Source organism: Aythya ferina (genome assembly GCF_964211825.1).
Source record: "Aythya ferina genome assembly, chromosome: 3".
NCBI lineage: Eukaryota > Metazoa > Chordata > Aves > Anseriformes > Anatidae > Aythya > Aythya ferina.
Window position 1 is genome coordinate 105671372 of NC_140298.1, and position 20076 is coordinate 105691447.

The 20076-nt window shown below is 38.2% G+C and overlaps 1 long non-coding RNA gene across 1 annotated transcript; it reads left to right on the forward strand.

Annotated features, from left to right (window-relative positions):
- Window positions 1-297: 297 nt before the first annotated feature.
- On the forward strand, window positions 298-3036 carry LOC311435050. Its single transcript, XR_014691886.1, has 3 exons — window positions 298-521; window positions 1286-1483; window positions 2425-3036. It is a non-coding gene; the product is annotated as an uncharacterized lncRNA (long non-coding RNA).
- The last annotated feature ends 17040 nt before the right edge of the window (window positions 3037-20076 follow it).

Sequence of the window (20076 nt, forward strand, 5' to 3'; positions counted from 1 at the left end):
GGAAGTTTTGATCAAGCCCTTGGGGAAAAGCTGGGCTGAAGGACACAAAGTATAATTTAATGGTTTTGTTTATTTGTGTGTTTGTTTTTCAAATTACTATTTATTTATGAATATATTTACTGACTTCTTTGATGTTTTAATCATTATGGAAGCACAGCAACCTGATAGATCCCTATTAACATATATTTAAATACAAAAGGGGCAGTTTATTTTTCAGCAGTTCAAGCACCTGCAATTCGCATGAGCTTCAGCTGGAATTCTGTGTGCTCAGCAAATTAAAACCTTCAGTAAACAATGCTATAACAACATTGACTTTAAGATGAAATCATAAATGCATGGAAACAGGACAATGCCTATAGCTATTTGTAGCTATATTCAATCAGTTGTGCCTCTCAGCCCTGGAATACAAGGCTGGAAAAGACTTCAGCTGCTGTGAATTAGCTTATCTATTCAGTTCTATCACCTGAGAATATGAGAGCTGGTACTTTACTTATGTTACATATCCAACCCAAAATCACCAGGTAAAATAAGTATTTTTATTTTTTTTTTAATTACACTACTAAAATTAATTTCAATTTAGAGCTGAATTCATCTGATTTACTGAGTCCTGTAGGTCACTACCTTTCTTTGTTATGTTGAGCTTACAGCCTATTTCTGGTGGGAAGTGTTGAGAGGGTATGATTTTGTGTAATCTTAATGAACACTGCTTGTCATTTTTCTTCTGTAATATACCATTACTCAGAAATTCACACTTGGAGTGTTCACCATCTGATGTATTTCCAGCAACATCATGGTGAAAGTAAGAGGATATGCTTAATAAGCAATCCTAACCAAAGTATTTTGTACAAACTGAGTAACTTGGTCTAGTGTAGGCTAAATTAGTCCATTAAGAGAGACTCAAAGGACCACTCTGGACCTGTTTTCAGGTCAGTTCCAAAGTGTATTAACTTGTCTTAAAATGCCTGGGAGCTGTGGGAGATGCCCACTGAATATGCTAACAAAGGGAAACTGGAGAGCTTAAGTGCAGCCAGAAAAGAAAGAAAGCCAATTTTCTGTCTGCTTGGGTAACATATTACTGACTCAAGAGATTATACATACCAGAAATGTGGTTTTTACTCTTGCTCTTGGAAATTCCCCCAACAGGAAGAGGCTGCATCCTTCCTCAGATTTTATAAAATTGTGAGACAATCCTATTGTCATGCCTGCTTTCCCCACCTAATGCAGAGAGTATGAGGAAGGAACCAGAAGTACTTCAGTATGCTGACGCAGGTCTCTGCTCTTTTAGGGGATTATGGAAGTGTATAATAAGAGGTAGTGACCAGTTTGGAGCCCTCGTCTTTGGTTTCCTGAAGACAGCCACACCAGCATTTTCCTCTTTTCCTATGACGCTTCCATAGCAATGGACTTTGGGACAAAGAGAAGCTGAAAATGCCTGGAAATGCCCTGTTATCAACTCTGATAAAGGTGGAGAGCCTTCAGAGAAGTAAGAAATGTAGAAGTGCGATGGAAAACATGTAGGATGTCTGAATTAAAAAAAAAAAAAAAAAAAAAATTAATTGTGTGAGGAGTAAGGTTCAAAACTGCCACCCTATAAGTTTGCAGAAATTAACACAAATGTACAGAGAAATGGGCACCAAGGCAGGTAAAATATTGACTGGTCTGGGACAGAGTGATATGGCTAAAATTGTCTGGCTGCAGCAGAAGCCCTTTCCTCTCAGCTGGGACCCAATATGCAGTATGCTCTTCACTGAATGAAAGGTCATCCCTTCTACATTTGGAGCAATCAGTTTGTTTATCCAGTGCCGGGAGCACTTGCTATCACATCTCTTTCAAAGGGAATTTTTCTGACTCATGAAAATTAGGGAAGTGCTCAAATGAAACTACTATTTATTATGAGTGCCTCCCTCAGAGCCCCCTGCTTCAGGGCCCATGGAAGGAGCCCATTTCTCTTTTGCAATCTCTTTTCTAATACTTCTTTCAGTAAACAACAGCTGACCCTCATAAGTGTGTGGAGCTGACTGGCCCCAGGCCCTCTCATCTCTAAAAGAGCAAGCTGTGCTGTTTCACAGACAGATGTGTGTTCTTTAGTATGTTTAATTGTTGACTTTTTTGGGAGGTGGGATTACAGGTAGTTTGGGGTAGAGGGAAAAGTCATGATACTCTGGAATCAGACAATTCTTGAGCTTCTACAGCTGGTATTATTTTTCTCAAATGAAAAAGTCTTGTTGGAATTTTGAAAGAGCCAGAAGAGAGGGTCAAATGGACAGGCAAAGAGGTTGTGTTTTGGACTAGAAAATGAAGAGAAAATGTGTGTAGAAAATGAAGGAGAGGGAAAACCTGTAAAGTGATAGTCATCTGTGATTCACCTCTATCACATAACAGGTAGTACTTCTGAGACCTTAGGCTCTTTAATCTGTTTTTCAGAACTGGAGAACTCGATGTGATTATTTATTTGGGCCAGGAAAAAGGGGATATTTCAGAGTCTGATTGATCTTCACCAAAGAAAGGAAGAAGACGACCACACATATTGCTGGATAAATAAGGCACCAACATGCCACTAGATATCTAACTGGCTTCAGAACTACAAAGATGTGTTTATTATTTACAAGTTTTTCTATTTGCACAATGCTTGCCCAAGGCCTTTGTGGCCAGGTTTGAATCCTCTTTTTCTTCCTCCTGCTGAGTAGTGGTTTATTTTGTTACAACTCATTTCCATACCTCATGTGAGACGGATGTCATTGCTTGTTTCCCTTCTATTTGAGATTTGGATAGTGATCATAAAAGTTCCACATACAAATTCTGTAGAGCAGATCCTATCACCCAGAACAGGGACAACCTAGAAAAAGATAATCATAAAAGCGCCATGTCATAAATCATTAATTAATATGGCTGTCTCTGAATAAGTGGTCAGCTTTGAAGGCTTCCCACATAATGGAACCATTATTTTGAATATTAATGTGCAATTTGATTGTTATCTGGATTACTTATTGTATAGACAAATTCACCAGGTTTTTATATAAACAGATCTTTGATAATGGTCCAAAATATTATCCCATAATAGTTAATAAAGACAAAATACATATTACAATACTGGAAGAGCTACAAACAGTTCAGAGTTTACCTACTGCAGCTTTTCAGACTTACTTTTCAAATCTTTATGAAAATGATATTATTTGACTAGACAAGATTTTCTTACAAAAGATTTAGAGTCTGATTTTTATAATCAGTGGGCAGATGCATTAATGATCAAAACCTGCTAAGTAATGTCTGTGATTGATGGGAACCTAACGCTAACTCAGGCCCAGAGTTTGCATTTAGATCTGGAAGGAACTTGATGAGTCCTCACTGACTTGTGTGTGCTTTTAAAGGAAATTCACAGCATATTGGTCAGCACCAGTAGGTCTGCTGCAGGATGGAGGCCTCAGTAAAAAGTAGTTTCCTTCAGAATGATGTAGAAATCTGTAGTTTCAGCCACTGATGATAGAAATTTAAATGTCATTAGTATCAAGCAAATGTAAATGAGAATGTATAAATGAAGCACAAGATGAATGTAGGCTCTATACAACTGTATATATGTGCATCTACTTCTAATATATATTTTCTTCTAATATTTTGCTAATGTATTTTGTACTCCTAGGTGAAACATTTTACTTTATTCTGTAGACAAGAATTGAGTACCTCTTGCCCTTTTCTTTTAGTCTTTGTTTATTTTCTGTGCCCTGAACTCTCCTGTGTTATTTGGTGCTGGGGACTGGGGAGAAATAAGTGCTTAAAACAAACAAACAAAAAACCACACCACCCAACAACAATAACAAATACATATATAGATGTAGGTATTGTCAAGTCTCCTTATGAGTCTGTGTGGAAGAATAAACCTGAGTATGGAGAGCAATTGTTCCTCTAAAGTGGCTGGTATGGGAATATATTTTTGCAGTTTTATCTGTCAGCTTTTTTAAGAAAGGAATTTACACCTGTATGGAGAGAGTACACACACAGATGGCTGAAGTGTTATACCTCCACAGACATGCACACAAAGCAGGCTAGGCAGTATAGGCTTGACTTTTAAGAGCTATTGTATCTGTCTGAGAAGATACCTTATTTGAACAGGCTTTTTTCCCTCCATCCAGCTTAGGACCTGGGTAGGTGTGAGGGTGAGTGAGCACTGGCACAGGTTGCCCAGTGGGGTTTGGAGTCTCCTCCTTGGAGATATTCAAAAGTCTACCAGACATCGTCCAGGGCTAATGGCTCTAGGTGTCCTTGCTTGAGCAGATGGGTTGATCAAGATGATCTTAAGAGATTCCTTCAACCTCAGCCATTCGGTGATTCTGTCAGTGGTGGCATGATGATTTTTTCTGTGGTTGATGTTCTGGATAAGAACATTTATAAGTGTTGCAGGAGTGTCTTTGTTCTTGTCATTAAGACCCTTTAGTTTGCACCAAACATTCAGAAAAAAAGTAGAGCCAGTAGAGACCCTCTTAGTAACAAGCTTCATCCAAAACCTGGGGGAAAGCAACAAGAATTAGGAAGCATTTAAATCTCCATGGTGGTTCAATTTCCCTGCCTATTTAGAGGCCAGCAAGTGTTCTTCCAGTGATCAAGGATTGCCTATGTCTGAACTCTCACACTTTTTCAAGACTTTGTGCTGATTATTGACAAATGAAGTTTCTGTTGCATACTGTCAGTGCTCAAGAAACTTGGAAACAGACAACTCATCATAGGAGATGGATGTGATAAAAATATACAAAATTATTTTTCACACAACCTGTAATTAGCTTGTAGAAGTCACTGCTATAGAGAGTCAAGGGCAAGAATGTAATTAGATTCCAGAAGGGACTGGAAATTTATATTGCTGTAATTAATTACAACTCTAGATATTTCCTTAAGTTTTGTTGTGGCAATATTAAGTCTCATTCTTCCCCTGGAGAGACTATGTTTTTTCAGAAGGCCAAAGAACACGTGGGCAGGAAACAGCCCTTAGGTAGTCTGCAACGCACAAATGACACTCCTGAGGGAGAAACAAAGGTGCTGTTATGGCATTCAGTGGTAGGGCCAATAAGGTGATGGGTGGTCTGTGTGTGTGGAAGACTGACACAATAATGACTTAGACTAATACTCAAAAATACAGTCACAGACACCAGATGGTCACCAGCTGCAAGACAAGTCTCCTCATTTCTGAAATTGTACATCCCTTGTAAAATGTCTTTATCAGTATCAGCCTAAACTTTAACAGTCTGCTGTGTTGGCTGAGTTTAACAGTACACTAAGTATGGCAATTATGGATACTGAGGGAAATTTAAGTTACAACTGGAAAGTTTTTCAAGGGCAACTACTATAATTCATTTACATAAACTAAGAGGCTCCTGCAGTGTGTATGCAAGGACTACATGGAGAAAAGCTCTCCAATAATGCATATCCAACTTTCAGCGATATGATGCAAGTCTAGGCAGCATTATGGAGTTGACAGTGGTTTATTGTGGGTTTTTCTATCATTTCTTATCATAGAGAAAAACAGCTCATATTTTCCTTACTACTTTAATACGTAGCTTAGTAGCTAACATGTTAGAAAAAAACAAAGTAATCAGAAATTGGGTGGTGCAATCCCAAAAGTAAAATAAAACCTACATTAGAACATTAATAAAGCATGTGATGGAAATACTGAAGGTTAGAAGTGTTTTTGCAAAGGGGAAATAGTAACTTTCTGCAACTTCCGTTGTTGGCAGAAGAGACATGTAATTGCCTGTTCTATGGGAGGTCAGGAACAGTCAGATGATACCACCTGACCAGGTTATTTGATGCTCATAGCTAGATGTATTCAGTTTTCTTGGCATCTACTCTGCTTTATTCTGAGGGTAGTTTTAACCCAGATGACCTAATTCAGAGATATGAAAGGGGCTAATGAAAAGAATTTGAACTTGTGGTTAAGGTAGTAGACATGGACAGACTCACACTTTTTTCTTCTTTGTTTATCAGCTGTCTCAGTCAACAGCAAATGGAGACCATGGCAAGTTGAACTTACCTTTCCAGTTAGAAACTGGTTATAGAAATGGCAATAAAAAGAGCTGGAGACGAAGGCAGCAAATAGAGCCAAGTGGTGGGGCTATTTTCCTATATCTGCACAGGGAATTAACTCATTTGATGTATCTGATGTTTCATCAAGAAGATAGTTCAGTTACGTCCTAACTCTTTTTTTCCCCCCTTAAGACCTGTGGAACAATGGAGTCACCCTTCCCATCCTTCAGCCTGATGGTGGGTTGCTTAGGATTACTGAGGAATGGAAGCTCTGTGACCAGTGTGACCTGGTTAACATTGCTGTGGAAATGTTTAGGAAAATCTTCTTAGGCTGCTGTCATGTTTGCTAGGCCCAAAGAAATGAATCTTTCTCTGTATCTGAAAGTCTTCCACAACCATATTTTCCCAATCTTCTCACTGAAATGTAGGAGTATTTCATGGAATCATGGAATCACAGAGCATTTCAAGGCATTTGTTATTTGCTTTGGGTGTAACTTTGGCTTTGCCAAGACAGGAGATTTTTTTTTTTTTTTTAATTTTAATTATCTTTTTTTTTTTTTTTTTTTTTTTTTTTTTTTTTCTGTATGTGTGTGGTTGAAAAACTGGGAAAATATCAAAAAATGATCTCTCAGGAGTTCTGCTTCCCTCTTTGGATTTTCCATATATGGTGGAACAGGTTAAACTCAAAAAATGAGGTGTCAAAATAGACATCTTTTATACTGGCTTGATATATTCAGATCTAGATTAATTTGTGAGTGAAGCAAGTCCAGCTGTAGTTACTTGTCCATATTGCAATATAGTCCAATTTCATAAAAATGTTGTTAGAAGAGGTATTGTAATGCAGTACAGAAACACACTGCTAAAACCGTGTGAAGAACATGATACCTACTTTCAGAATTGATACATGTATAGCCTTGAACCACACTAGGTAGCAGGATGTTAGAAAGCTTTGCATCTCAACAGTGAAATGTGTGTACTAACAAACCACAGACAGATATGTAACTGTTTCATTTGGAATAATTGCCTTCCACCAATGATCACCAAGAAAATGCTAGACTGGAGTGTGCTTTACCCCTTCTGGTTTTGTGTCACAACCTTTCCTTTAAGGAACCACTATGGTTGGATTCAAGCCTGAACGTGGACTTTCACAGTTCTTAGCCTGAAATACTGCAGTATTTCTATACTTTCTATACAATCTTTCTATAAAAGATTGACATGACTTTTAATATCTGTTTCTTACTGACAGCCATAGAAACTTTTTATTAAAACAAACAAACAAACAAACAAAAAACCAAGAACAACAACAAAAATAATGCAAAAACTTATTTCTAATGTTTCTTGGGCTTCCTTTTCCACTCCCTTCCTGTATCCATCTCCTCATTAAAAATAAAATGTTATTTTTGACAGAAACTTGAATAACTAGCATTTTGATTTTGACATAGATTTTTTGAAGTTGTCCATCAGAACACCTGTTTTATCAAAATCAAGAAGGAATTCTTTCCTTTTACAGCAGTGGCAGGGGCCTTGGTAGTACTAAGTCCTGATTAAAATTAGCTGGAGTTGCCAGTGGCCAGTTATTCACTAGATGACATCCTAATTTGTTCTAAACTCAATTTGAGAGGGAGAAGAACCCCACAATCACATAGAACCACTAACTACTTACTAAACAAATAAAACCAGAAAGCATCTCTTAAGCTTTCTGGCACAACATTGACTCAGGATGGAAAAGAACAGTTAAAATAGTTTTGTAACTTGTATTTCCAACTTGTTTCTTTGCAGGCCAAAAAGCATAAGCTAAACAGATGTTATATTAAGCCTGATAGGTTTACATATGGTATTGAAGATTGGTAGATATCAGAAAACTCTTGGTTTTATGTAAGTAGATACATCCAAGTAATGTCTGTGAATATGAAGGGAATATGACTCAGAACTGGTGTAGTTTATTTGACTAGAATGTTAGTATTACACGTTCCACTTTAGGGTTCCAAAATGTTGGATATGAGCAAAACCAAACAAAAACAAAACAAAACAAAACAAAAAAACCCACAACAAATATTATGTCAATATCTCTTAAGCCTTCTCATTAAGATGCATTAATATTACTTATTTTCAGTGACATTTTTATAATCAAGTCATTAATTTTTAAAGGTCCATAACATCTTCAAATTATTATTATTATTAATAATAATAATTACAGTGTTATAGTCTCTTCCATTATTTAAGTTTGTATTTCATGGGATTTGGGGCAGAGGGATTAAGTTCTCAGTGGAAAACTTAAAATTTTACTTTCAGAGATACATGAGCTCTAATACTAAAGCGGTACAAACATTACCTATTTTTATCATTTTTCAGAGGACAATAACATTTCCACCTCTAAATATAAATAAAATATCTGTGGAAAGTTTCTTAGTATGCTTATCAGAAACCTCTCATGTTACACTGTGTTGCAGTTTGAACAGCATACAAAAATCCTGTGTGGGAGTATAGGAATTAGTTCATGTATAGATTTGATTAACATCTACCACAATTTCCTTAAGCTCCACTCTTATGTTCCATCAATTTTTATTTATCACAGAAATGTATTAATATTTAACACATTTTAGTTTTGCTTAGAAAACATCCCATTCTTTGTTGGTTATGTTAAAGCTGTGAGAATGCCTTGCTCTTACCAAACACCCTGTCTTTTCCTCCAATTGATAGATGAACAGAACCTGAAGCACTTCTTTTAAGCAGAGCTTGCCATTTCAACTCAATGCTTCTGAAGCAGGGTGCTTCAGCACTTCCCAGATAAAGCTTCTTGGGTACAGAAGTGTTACAGAGTTCTGACTAACATGTTTCCGATTCTTGTGGTTTGCTGGAATACCTAAAGAGTAGGTAATTGGATTATTACTCTCATTTTACAGACTGGTACTGGAAGCCTATCAGGAGCTTCTGATGCACATGCTTTTGAGCAGCTTGTCCCAAACAATTCAACCAAGGGCTGCAGTAAAATGTAAATGTAAAATTTACAATGTAAATTTTAAATGTAAAAATGTAAGTTTTCCAGGTAGCCTTCAGAAGAGGTCTTGATGTTAACACAAGGCTAAAAAAAATTGTTACTTTCAAAAGGTGAGCTGCTGTTACTACAACTCAAGGAGTTCATCACTCCATAAGGATATGAAGCAGCTCTGTAACGTGCATCAGCTGTTAATGCTTAGCTGAAGACTACCCTGAGAAGTGCAGGAATGTGTTGCGTTTCACCAGTGGCTGGGAGCCCTGATACTTTTTCAAGTCTCTGACCTGCCTGTCCAGAGTTTCTGCCATATAGCTGTTACCATTGCACACAAGCTGGCTGTGTGGTTGGATAAAGCACCCTGCTTCATTTTAGAAAAGGTAAAATACCTTTGTACTTACAACATGTAGCCCAGTATTCCGTAAGGCATTTTCCTTTTCTTTGACCCATATAGAGAAATTCATCAAGCTGCTTTCATTTTACTGTTGTGGTTTCACACCTCTACCCAGCAGCAATGAAATTAAAAACAATTAAAGTAGAAATGTTAAGAGAGGAGTGAATAATTCACAATGAAAGATAGAGCTGCCAAAACTAGTCTTTCTCTCAGTTCATGGGAAGTCTGCAGGCTGGTCATAATTTCCCAACATTTATTTATGACTTTGGTTTGCCTGATATTCTTCTGAGAATGGATTTTTATGCTGTAGTAGGTATCACACAGAATTTGCTTCAAGTACTTGAACTGAAAATCTGAGCTGTGTTGGTTAATTGTGGTTGCTCATATATAGTTTACATGAGATGGCAGGAGTTCAACAGCAGTGAAAGCAGACAAGAACCGGAAAAGATTGCCTTGGGATGAACTCTCTCTGGGATGGGCTGATGAACTGCATACATGGAATTATTTTAGATTTTTCTAAAAAACTATTTGATTTGAAGGAAATACAGGCTTTACCTAGTGTAAAACAAGGACAGGATCAGACTGTTGCAAAATCTATTAGCTACATGCAAGTGTAAATGCAGTTTTCTGTAGGTGTTTTGATAAAATGTTTTTATATGGTAGATCTTATTCTCCCTCATGGTATTTTTGTAGAACACTGTCAGATCATCTGAGTTGAGATGCCTTTAGCCTAGGAATATAATTAGTTATTTTCATGACTCTTCCCTGTTGTTTCAGGTGTAGGTGTGCCTAATGCTAATTCATTTTTACATTTATGCAAATTCCTGTCAAACATGTTGGGGAATATTTGCTTAGCTTCTGTGATTTTCTTACAGGAGGAACATTTGCCCCATATGTTATTGCCACTGATTCCTGTTTGAGGACAAATTATTTTTAGTGGGGATAAATCTTTTATGAACCTAAATTTTTTATTAATCTAAATACAAAATATTTATGTTCCATTATATATTTACAATCCTATTCATGAAAAAGTAATGGTCATCTTAAAGAAGTATTTCTGTGGGAATTATTAAAAAAAGAAAAAAGACTTCCATTGTAACTTTTCTCTACAAAAAATGAAACACTCATATGTAAGAATTAATGCAAGACAGGTAGTAAGCAATAGATGCACATATGTCACCTTTGAGCACTGCTTTGAAAGTCACATTATGTCAGATATGATCATAATGATTAATTTTAATGTTTTCTACATAAACTTTTTCTTAGCCTTCATAAGAAAAAATAATTATCACTTGCTATTCCATGTCTACCGTTGCAGTGAAACTGCTGCTAAATTCTCCACCAGATATCTTCAAATATTTGTAGCATTGCATTAGAAGCTGAGCTAAATTAATTTCTGGAGTAACACTGTTTAAATTCTCATCAATGAGCCAAGCAAAACACATAAGCAAGTGTTTAAACAGTGGGGGTGATCCTGGGAGTTCAATGGGACTATTTTCATGTTGAAAGCTAAATATGTACTTACTTGGCTGGATAGGGGCATTACTGTATCTCAGTGCACTGCATCTATGGGTCTGATCCAAAGCCAGATGACATTAATAGAAGGGCAGTCTCTGACTTTGAGAGATTTTGAACCAATGCATGAATGACCAGATATCCGGTAGATAACAGCAGTTGACTCAATTAAATTATGAATAAAATAGTCCCCAAAATTTGCAAATGGTCCATCTGTCTGTAACTCTCCTAATGTCATAGGATAGTGACACTGGCTCATTGCCACTGTAGACCTTTCTAAGATCACCTCATTCAGCCTGGAGAATTGATCTAAGAAATTGAAGTTGATCCCTTAATTTTAGTTTTCTTTGCAGTGAATAAGATGATTTTATAGACTGCAGGAAGATTCTAGGTATGATTTTTTTTTCCTGCTCTGGGAAGGAAACATGTATGCATGGAATAAGTCTTCTTTCTCATTGACATCTTTTCAATAGGCCAGTTGCTCAAAGGAGAGCTTCCTTGACTAGAATTTGTAACAGTATTTTTCATAATGCACTGAGAAATCCTTTGTCAAACAATTGTTTCCCATTTCAAATTAGAAATGCACAGCAGAAAACAAACAAAATAATAACAATAACAATTAAAAAAGAGAAAAATTGCTTAGGGGGCTGGAGGGGAGAGAAGTTGGATTGATTATGTTCTGCTGCAAGTTTCCGAAATAATTTCTGCATCAGATTTGCTAAACATTTCTTTTAATCTGATGTCAGGCCACAAATTCTATTTCTCCTTGTATGCTATTGGGGTGCACTATCCCCACTATCCCAGAAAAATGGTTTTATATTGTAAGGGGAAGATGTGAATACATGCTTATGCATGTAGTCAGAGCTTCCCAGCAACATGTGTTGAGAGCATTTACTGCTTCTTAACTGGAATTTGGAGTGCTCAAGTTCCTGAGAATTCACCTAATCAGGTCAGAGCTGGAGACATATACATCTCTTTCACCTCAGAGATTTGCAGTGAACTTACAATCCTTTCCCTCGAACTTCATAAAAAATGACTCCAAGATGCTTTTGTTCTGAATCTCCTTCAAGCACAGGAAGTTGAGTCATGATTGTTTGAAACTACAGGACTGCAGGTCATGTCCTCGTGTTCTTAGCATATCCATATGATTCTGATTTTTCTCATGGTGTCAGAATAAGAGCAAAGAATGGGTCAATCCCTTTGTGGCAGGGCTGTCTTTTCCAAGTGAGATACATACATGTTTTAGCCTTTATATCTAATTTAAGCTGTGAAACGTTCATCATCTTTTAGGTTTCCTGGAATATCTTCCTTTCCATATGTCTGTGCTTTCTCTTGGGACACCACTATGTACTTCTCATGTAAGAGATGGATTTGCTTTCATAATGGAATAACATGGGCTAGAACTCTTCTTGAAGTAACAATGAACAGAATTGAAGAGGAGGTAATTTGAAGTGATAAGGACAGCTGATAATAGCTTTTTTTGCAGGATTACACAAATCCCAAAGCCTAGTTTTCAGAACACATAGAAAGTCTGTTTTGAATTTTCTGTTTAGGTATGTCCCCTAAATTATAAACCTGAAGACATGATTATAGGGAAGAGGAGACAGGGGCACTGGGATCTACAAAGCTTTTCAACACAAATGCCTCATCTGGGACAGATAGGAATCTGGCCTATGGGCTTTGAAAAAGGTAAGCTGTAATGGGTTTGTGTGATCCACAGCAGTTAGTGTCACAAAAAACTCTAGGGTCTGTTTTAGTTAATGGAAGAGCCCTACAGAAAATGAGTGTTTAAGAATCACTTGGAGCTGGGCTGTCTGTCTGAGTTCAGCTTCACCCAGTGGTCAGGAGATTGCTGTTGTATAACACAACAGCTGGTTGTACAGAAGTTCTGAAAGTCCCATAAGGATACTGTTCCCTCATCCTCACCAGATGGACCTGTCAATTTTTTCCAGTTTTCCACTCCCACAGTTTTCTCTCTTCTTGTGTTGCCCTTCCATTCAGCCAGCCTTTACCGGCCGAGACCTCTCTGCTGGTCTGTGATTATCTGCTGTGACCCAGCTGATCTGTGATGTTCTGCAACCACTTCAGCCTGTGTACAGTCATGGGGTGTGAAACTATGGCTCAAACCCTTCTCGTGAAAAGACACCTGTAGCCCTTCCTCACCAAATGACTCAACTCTGTCATTTTTCTGCAATATTACTCACCACACCAGATGCATCTTCCTCTTATCTGATCTGAGCCAGTACCTCCCTGCTCACCAGGAAAGAGGTTCCCTGAGAGAGGTCCCTATGACAGAAGCATCTGGAGGGCCATACTGTGCTGTGAAAAGTGTATGGTTTTGGAAAGAAGGTTCCCATGGAGATCCCCTTTTAAATTTTCCTTCAGGTTCTCCCAGAACTGAAATGAACCTCTGACTATTTCTTACAGAATTCCCCTTCCTGAGATTTGAGCTTATTAAAATGTTGCCTGAGATACCAGTAACTCGCTCAGTCTTTGCTGCAGGGGCTTTTGCCTTGCCCCTGCTGAGGCTTTCAAATTATATAATTTTCTTTCTTTTTAACTTGAGTCTCTCTATCCCTGAGCTATTCTCTTCACCCCCGGCCTCTTCTGCAGCAAATCCCAGGGCTTTCTACCTGAAGTCAGCTAATAGCTGAGTTTTGTATTCTTATCAGGAAGGAGCAGCGTGATTAATTCTCCAGTGTCTTTTCTGTTCCTCTGGGTCCTGTTTCCTTATGGGGGATCTGTAATAGAGCAGAGCAGGAACCAGCCCTGAACTGCATTTTCCTTAAAATAGACACATCACCTGCTCCACCTTCACATCAAGGAATAAACAGTGATGAGAGTAAAACATGCAATGCTCTCTCATCATTGACTCGCAGTCTGGATTTTGTCATCTTGAAAAAAAATTGAGTCAGTGTAATAAAGAAGATGTGATTCAAGGGGAGTGTGGGTAAAATACTATAATTAAACAGGCAAAATTAACTGTGCAAATTTGCTTTCATTGGCATCACTCCCTGAAAAAACTTCGAGCTTACAGTACGTCAGAAAGGAAGTGCAAGTCAAAGCTTTAGAGGTGGATTCTGCTTAGTACAGAAAGAGGGTACATGAACATTCTGTGATGGGGAGTGTACACACCAGATCTAGTAGTGCTTGTAGAATTAACTGCACCCTGTAATGCCTTGGCAAACCTAAATACTATACCCCCATAGAAGGCAGCAAGAGATCAAGGCTCTGATTTGGGTTGGAGATATGATTATTTCTTTCAATTGATTCCAGAGCAAAGCTGAACAGAGATACTTACTTGCCTTAATCAAGAGTCTGAAGTAAGTGAGACTGACCCAGGTCAGGTGTAGGGGAAGAGAGGCCACCAGAGCATAGTCTTTTCCTGTATCCTCTTATAATCCCTGATTTGTGCTAGGGAACTCAGTCCTACATCTCCCATACTGGCTGTTAACATGATTTATGGCTTGGAAAGAGCTGTCAGATAAGAAAGGCTAGAGCCTCTAAGGGCCATTTAGTTCCTTCTTCAGGAAGAGCAAGCTTTTTCTCCTTCTAAGTTTGTTCTTTGGTTTTCATATGTAAATCTGTGGTCTCCAAACTGAAAATCTATGTCATGTAGAGAAGCTGATAGTGTTGTAATGGAAGGACATTATATGTCCTTAAGTGAAGGAGAGTGGTCTAGCTGCAAGAGACACTTCATTTTCTCCAGCTGTCAACAAAGGTTAAGAGGGCTCCCTTCTGATTCAGAACAGATGATACACAGACACTGGGAGTGCATGTGGTAAGTTTTGAGCTCACTGTATGCGTTTTGGGCTCTTTGGAAGGTGTGTTTGTACTTTTTCTTAGCTTCACAGAGAAAAAGTGTTGAGCTGTCCTGGCATTTCCTGTGACAGCACTTCTATCTACCTTGAGCACTGAAGAATCACCGTGCTTGGGAGGTCATTGCAATGTAAAGGTAGAAATGTAGGTCTCATTTATGACAAAACCAAATGCAGTGAGTGAAGGCATTGGTTAGTTCAGCAACAGTTTAGCAGTGCCCAAAAATGGTACTATATAAAAATTGCCAGTTCCCATTGTGAACTGTGACAGGCTTAAGCAGTGGCAAAAGATGGCAGAGGTCTTGTGCTCCTTTAGATTATTTTCTCCCCCAAATGGTGCAAGCATCTCTTGTTTCCAGTAAAATCAAAGGAACTCCTTTCAGTTTTGATCTTTTAGACATTGCTGCTGTATATGCTTATGCACATTCTTATCCTTAACTTTATTACTATGTATACTGGTGCAACTCTTCAAATGAATATTCCTCTAAGACTAGAATTTCAGCCAAACAACTCTGTGTATTTCTTCAGAGGCTAAGTAGTTCCAAGGAAGTCATAGACATATGATAGACACACATCTGTCTACTAGATAAAGATACAACCTTTCCAAAGTTGGAACAACATCGCCAGTCAAAAAACATGAGCATCTCAATTGTGATATGTAAATATTTTCCCTCTAGAATCATGCCTTTTAAACTTCATGCCTTTTAAACTTCAGGTCTGTAAAATTACATAAGTCCAATTTTAAAGATTAAATAGTGCATGATTGCTTTTCATTGTATATTTAATAAATAGTCAAAGATGAGTTCTTGGGAGCTATCAGGATACATATTTTTTATTATTCCATACATTTGAACTATTCATAGATTCACTTTGCATAAGAATATAATCATTATCATTTTAAAACTAAAGTAAAAAAAAGTTTATTGATTTTATTTTATTTTACAAGAAAGCTACCATTGAGGAAATGACTTTATCATTGGGTTTAACGGAGCATCTTGGGAGGGGAGCAGAGAGGAAAGAGCAGTTAAACTACTTCCCAGATAACAGGATGTAGTAATGACAGTATAATGTATGTGAAATATTTGCATTCTTCTGTAATACAGCAAGTGATGAAAAATCTTAATATAAGCTCTAAAGAAGTTGAGTCAGTAAAGGAAAAACTATGTTACTAGGGGACATGAGCTATCAAAATGAATAGACAAAACTAAAGATATAAGCAAGGATAAAGTAGTTCTTCACTGGCCCCTTCTATTGAAGAAGCTTCAGAATGCTAAAAATTAATGAGCTTATAATTTTAATTCTAATTATGTTTTAATGTTTTTCATTATTTTTATAATGATTTAAAACATTATTATTACTTTCCTTTGCTGAAAACCTTTTATCTTTACTTTAGATGAATGAACAAGCAAGGCAAAAGTTGACTTCTTAAACTGATAAAAATAAGAAAATTGATAATAAAATTTAACAAACTGACCACAGTTAGCAGAAAAAGTAAAATCTTTGTTGGAGAGATGATGACAGAGTCCTCATTGACTTCTCCATTGCCAGGATTTCTTTAGAATTTGTTTAAACCTGAGCTTGTGGTGGGGACAAAAATAAATACATAAATAAATAAATAAAAATCAATTTATATCTGTACTCTTTAGGTAAGGCTCCCATGTTTTCTTTATTGTTCATATATTTATTGCTTGCATGTATGCTAGGCTGAGTACCAGTCCTCCAAGGCATGTAAACCTAGATGTAGTATTGTTTTTACCATAGTGTGTGCATTTTGCTCAAATTGGTAGCTTTCTTCAATTCCTAGATTCACGCAGTTATACAAAAATGTTCATCTGCATTTTTTCCAAAGATAAATAGACATATTTTAGCCAAAGAAACACGAGGAAAAGCTTGATAGTTTTAAAAGCTAGTAGATAAAGAGGATAACAATTGTGTTACTTAAAAAATAGTGTGCATATATATATATATGTGTATATATATACATACACATGTATGTATGTATTTACATCTCTTAAGCTGGACTCATCATTTTAGGGAAACAAGAGAAGGGGGAAAAAAAATGGGCTGACTCATGATCTAAGCCTGTGTTAATAGCTTGAAGGAAGCACACTGTAATCTTAGTGGGAATGCCTACGCTGTTATGTGAACTCCTTCATGTCTCCACACAGCCTGTATGTTGCTTTCTACCCTGGCTCACTGCTGGGGTGAGGTAACTGATCCTTCAGGCATAGATTGGGAAAACTTTTGGTTAGAGATCAGACTCATCCCTAACAGGCAGTGTGGGTGCAGCTAGGGTTATGCACTGTTCAAACACAAGCTCACTGTCAGCCTTCAGTATGAAAAAAGGCGTAGAAATAGCTATTGAATGCTGCATGTGTACTGTTTGGGGGAGGGATGATAGGGATGGCTATTTTTTTTTTTTTTTTTTTTTTTTAAGGAGCTCCCGTGAGAAAGCTCATTCACCCCTGAGCAGGTAACAGGACCAGCATGAGCTAGGAAATCTGTTCCTTTGGAACAACGCTGTAACCAGAATAGTTTAACCATCCAAAGTGTTTTAATCCTGTTTAAAATTATCAAAGGGATTGGACAAGACTATGAAAATTAAAAGCAATGTTGCTTAACTGAAAATACAAGTTAATCTAATCTTTTTGGATAAGACAGATAAATCCCAGTAATTTAGCTATCATATTGGATATATAATTACTTGGCATCAGGCTATAGCACAATTAGATTAGGACTTTGCTTCCTGCCTTTTCCAGAATATTTGGTAATGAAGCTAAGGACAATTTATCTGTGTCTGCCATCCTTTTTAAGGAACACCTACAAATCAAGTATTTGGTTTTGTGATTAAATGGTGAGATGGGAAATGGATGAAGATAACTGGACTTATACACATTCCCTTAATTCTCGTGTCTCCGTTTATTTTATTAACACAAGTGTACTTGGAGCATCATGGTTTTCCAACTGGCATTTCATAGCTGCAGTAAACGACTAACCAAGCAGGGATAACAGCCTTATTTTGTACCTATTTGGGTATACCCACCTCCCTTGTAAAGCACTGTCTCTGTCCATCTGGGAATCCTTCTGGCCTGAGCAGAGCCTGGGAAGGAGGAGGAGGGAAGCAAAGCAGAAGCCTTCCTCCCCGTACATCTACATATTCACTGCTGACTGCTCCAGAGGAGACACTTGCCTGGCAGAAGCTAGAGTAAACTGCAAAGAGCACAAAGGACACTGCGGTGTACCAATGAGCCAGTACTTTCCACCCTCTCTCTATAACTATATATTAGAAGCTAGGGAACTTGGCGCCACTGATAATAAACACTTGGTAGAGCTGCCTTTAGGCTGAGCTTTAAATTTGACAGTTTTATCTCTTTGCTGCTGCTGCCTTGTCACCATCTGCTGTGTTTGCACTCAGTTGTCAGCTGGGACTTGTGCACGTGCCCGCTGCAATCCTCTTGCCTTCCCATAGCAGTCTGCATGTCAAAGGCTGGTGGTTTGCATGTTAATGTAGATGGAATAACACCGAAGCTTATACAGCTCCTGGTCCCCATGCATAGCTCTGCATTGCTTGAAATTTATCTGTGGTAAAATCATGATCTCAAACTGAGAGCAGTTTGCTCAGGCCTTCAGCTTCATGCTGCATGTACTGGCTTCTTGCTGTAATGACAATCTGCTCAAAAGTGAAACAGGGCCCTTTGACACCTCAGCTGTGGTCAGTACAACCCAGAGAAACCCTCTGTTCCTGTTTGCTGGATGACCTTTGGCAAGTCAAGCAGACCCCTTTTGGACCTAAGTTTTTTATATGTATATAAAAGAGGACAGTGAAACCTGCCCTTCTTTTCATCTTTAAGTAAAATGCTTTACATGAGTTTGATGCTCTTTACAGTTATGATATATCACTTGGGAAATGCACTCATTGGCAGGGCAGACTGCTCATCCCCCAAAGGCAAGAAGGAGTAGGGATTTCTGGATGCTGAGGATTTGAGGAGATGGGATGCAAGCCCCTGGCAAAGGAGAGGAAGGAAGAGTTAGCTGCATTTTCTGCTGAAAGAAAAGGCAAGGCTTTTACTGACTGAGCTCTCCCTGGGCAATGGGAGCTCTCACCTCCCTCTCTTTTCCCTCCTCTCTCTTCAGGCTTGCCTGTTGAGGCTGTGGTAGTTTAAGATTAAAAAGGAAAAATACAAGCTGTGTGTATCCGACCTGGTAGAAGCAAGTATTCTGACATCTGAAGGGTGCCAGCAGGCAGTCGGGCTCGCTGCCAGAGAAGACAGGGATGGAGCGACTGCCCTCTCCCCTCCTGATCTGCGTGTAGCACCCAGACACCCAGAACAGGGCTGTCATTAGTGATGGGGAGCGCAAGGCTCAGAGATGATCCCAGGGCACTTCATTCCCTACTGCACACACCTCCTCCTGCACTGGAGGGTGTGATTTGTCATCCCCATAATGAGAAAATGAGCCTTAAAATTCTGCTATAACCTAAATATTTCTTAGTAACAGCAGTGTTGACCCAAATTCTCATTTAAGGAGTCCCAAACATTTGTAATCCAAACACGTTTGGATCCAGAAAGTGAGCTTGAACTTTTCTCTTTTTATTACTCTATAGAAGCACTCACATTAGCATTTCACTAACAGAAGGAGGTAGAAATAAGAATTGTTTAAACAGACTTTTAGCACTATGGGGTCCCTGACTTTCTCTTGCAGCAATTCAGAGCTTGCTCCCCATTTTCAAGGCTTGCTTACTGACAACGCATGCTGGTTAATTTAGTGGGCAGTTTGCTAATGTCAGGACATAAAGCTGCTGCCTACAAGTTCTTTATGAATATTTCCACTTCTAATAGTCTTTACTAAATACACTGGGTGCAAAGTTTATAAGGCAGTGCCTGCAAACATGATGGTCTGACACAGCTATTACTTCAACATCCATATGTTTTGCCATAGATGTTTACCAACAGCTCAAGCAGAGAACCCAAAGAGTAGCAATTAAAATAATCCATCCTTGTAATTTAAAGTTTCCTGTGTAAGGAAATGGAGGAGCATTATTGTCTCCAGATTTAAGCCTGCTGAAGACTTTCAGATTGTGAATTCAGGAACCTGAGGGAGGGCAGAAAATTTGAGTAAGCACATTACCACTTCCTCTGGAGGAGTTGGTTGCTGTTCCAGTGGTATTATAACCACTAAATGTCACAGCGATCTCTCTGGTCCAGCTCAACACTGCTCCGCAAACTCATCTTTTTACAGTCACTGACTCAGCTTTATGAGTAGCTGGTGTACCTTTTTTGAGTTCAGTAGGAAACTCAGCTATATATTTAGGGTATTTTATAAATAACTCCTTACCCTCCACACTGCTG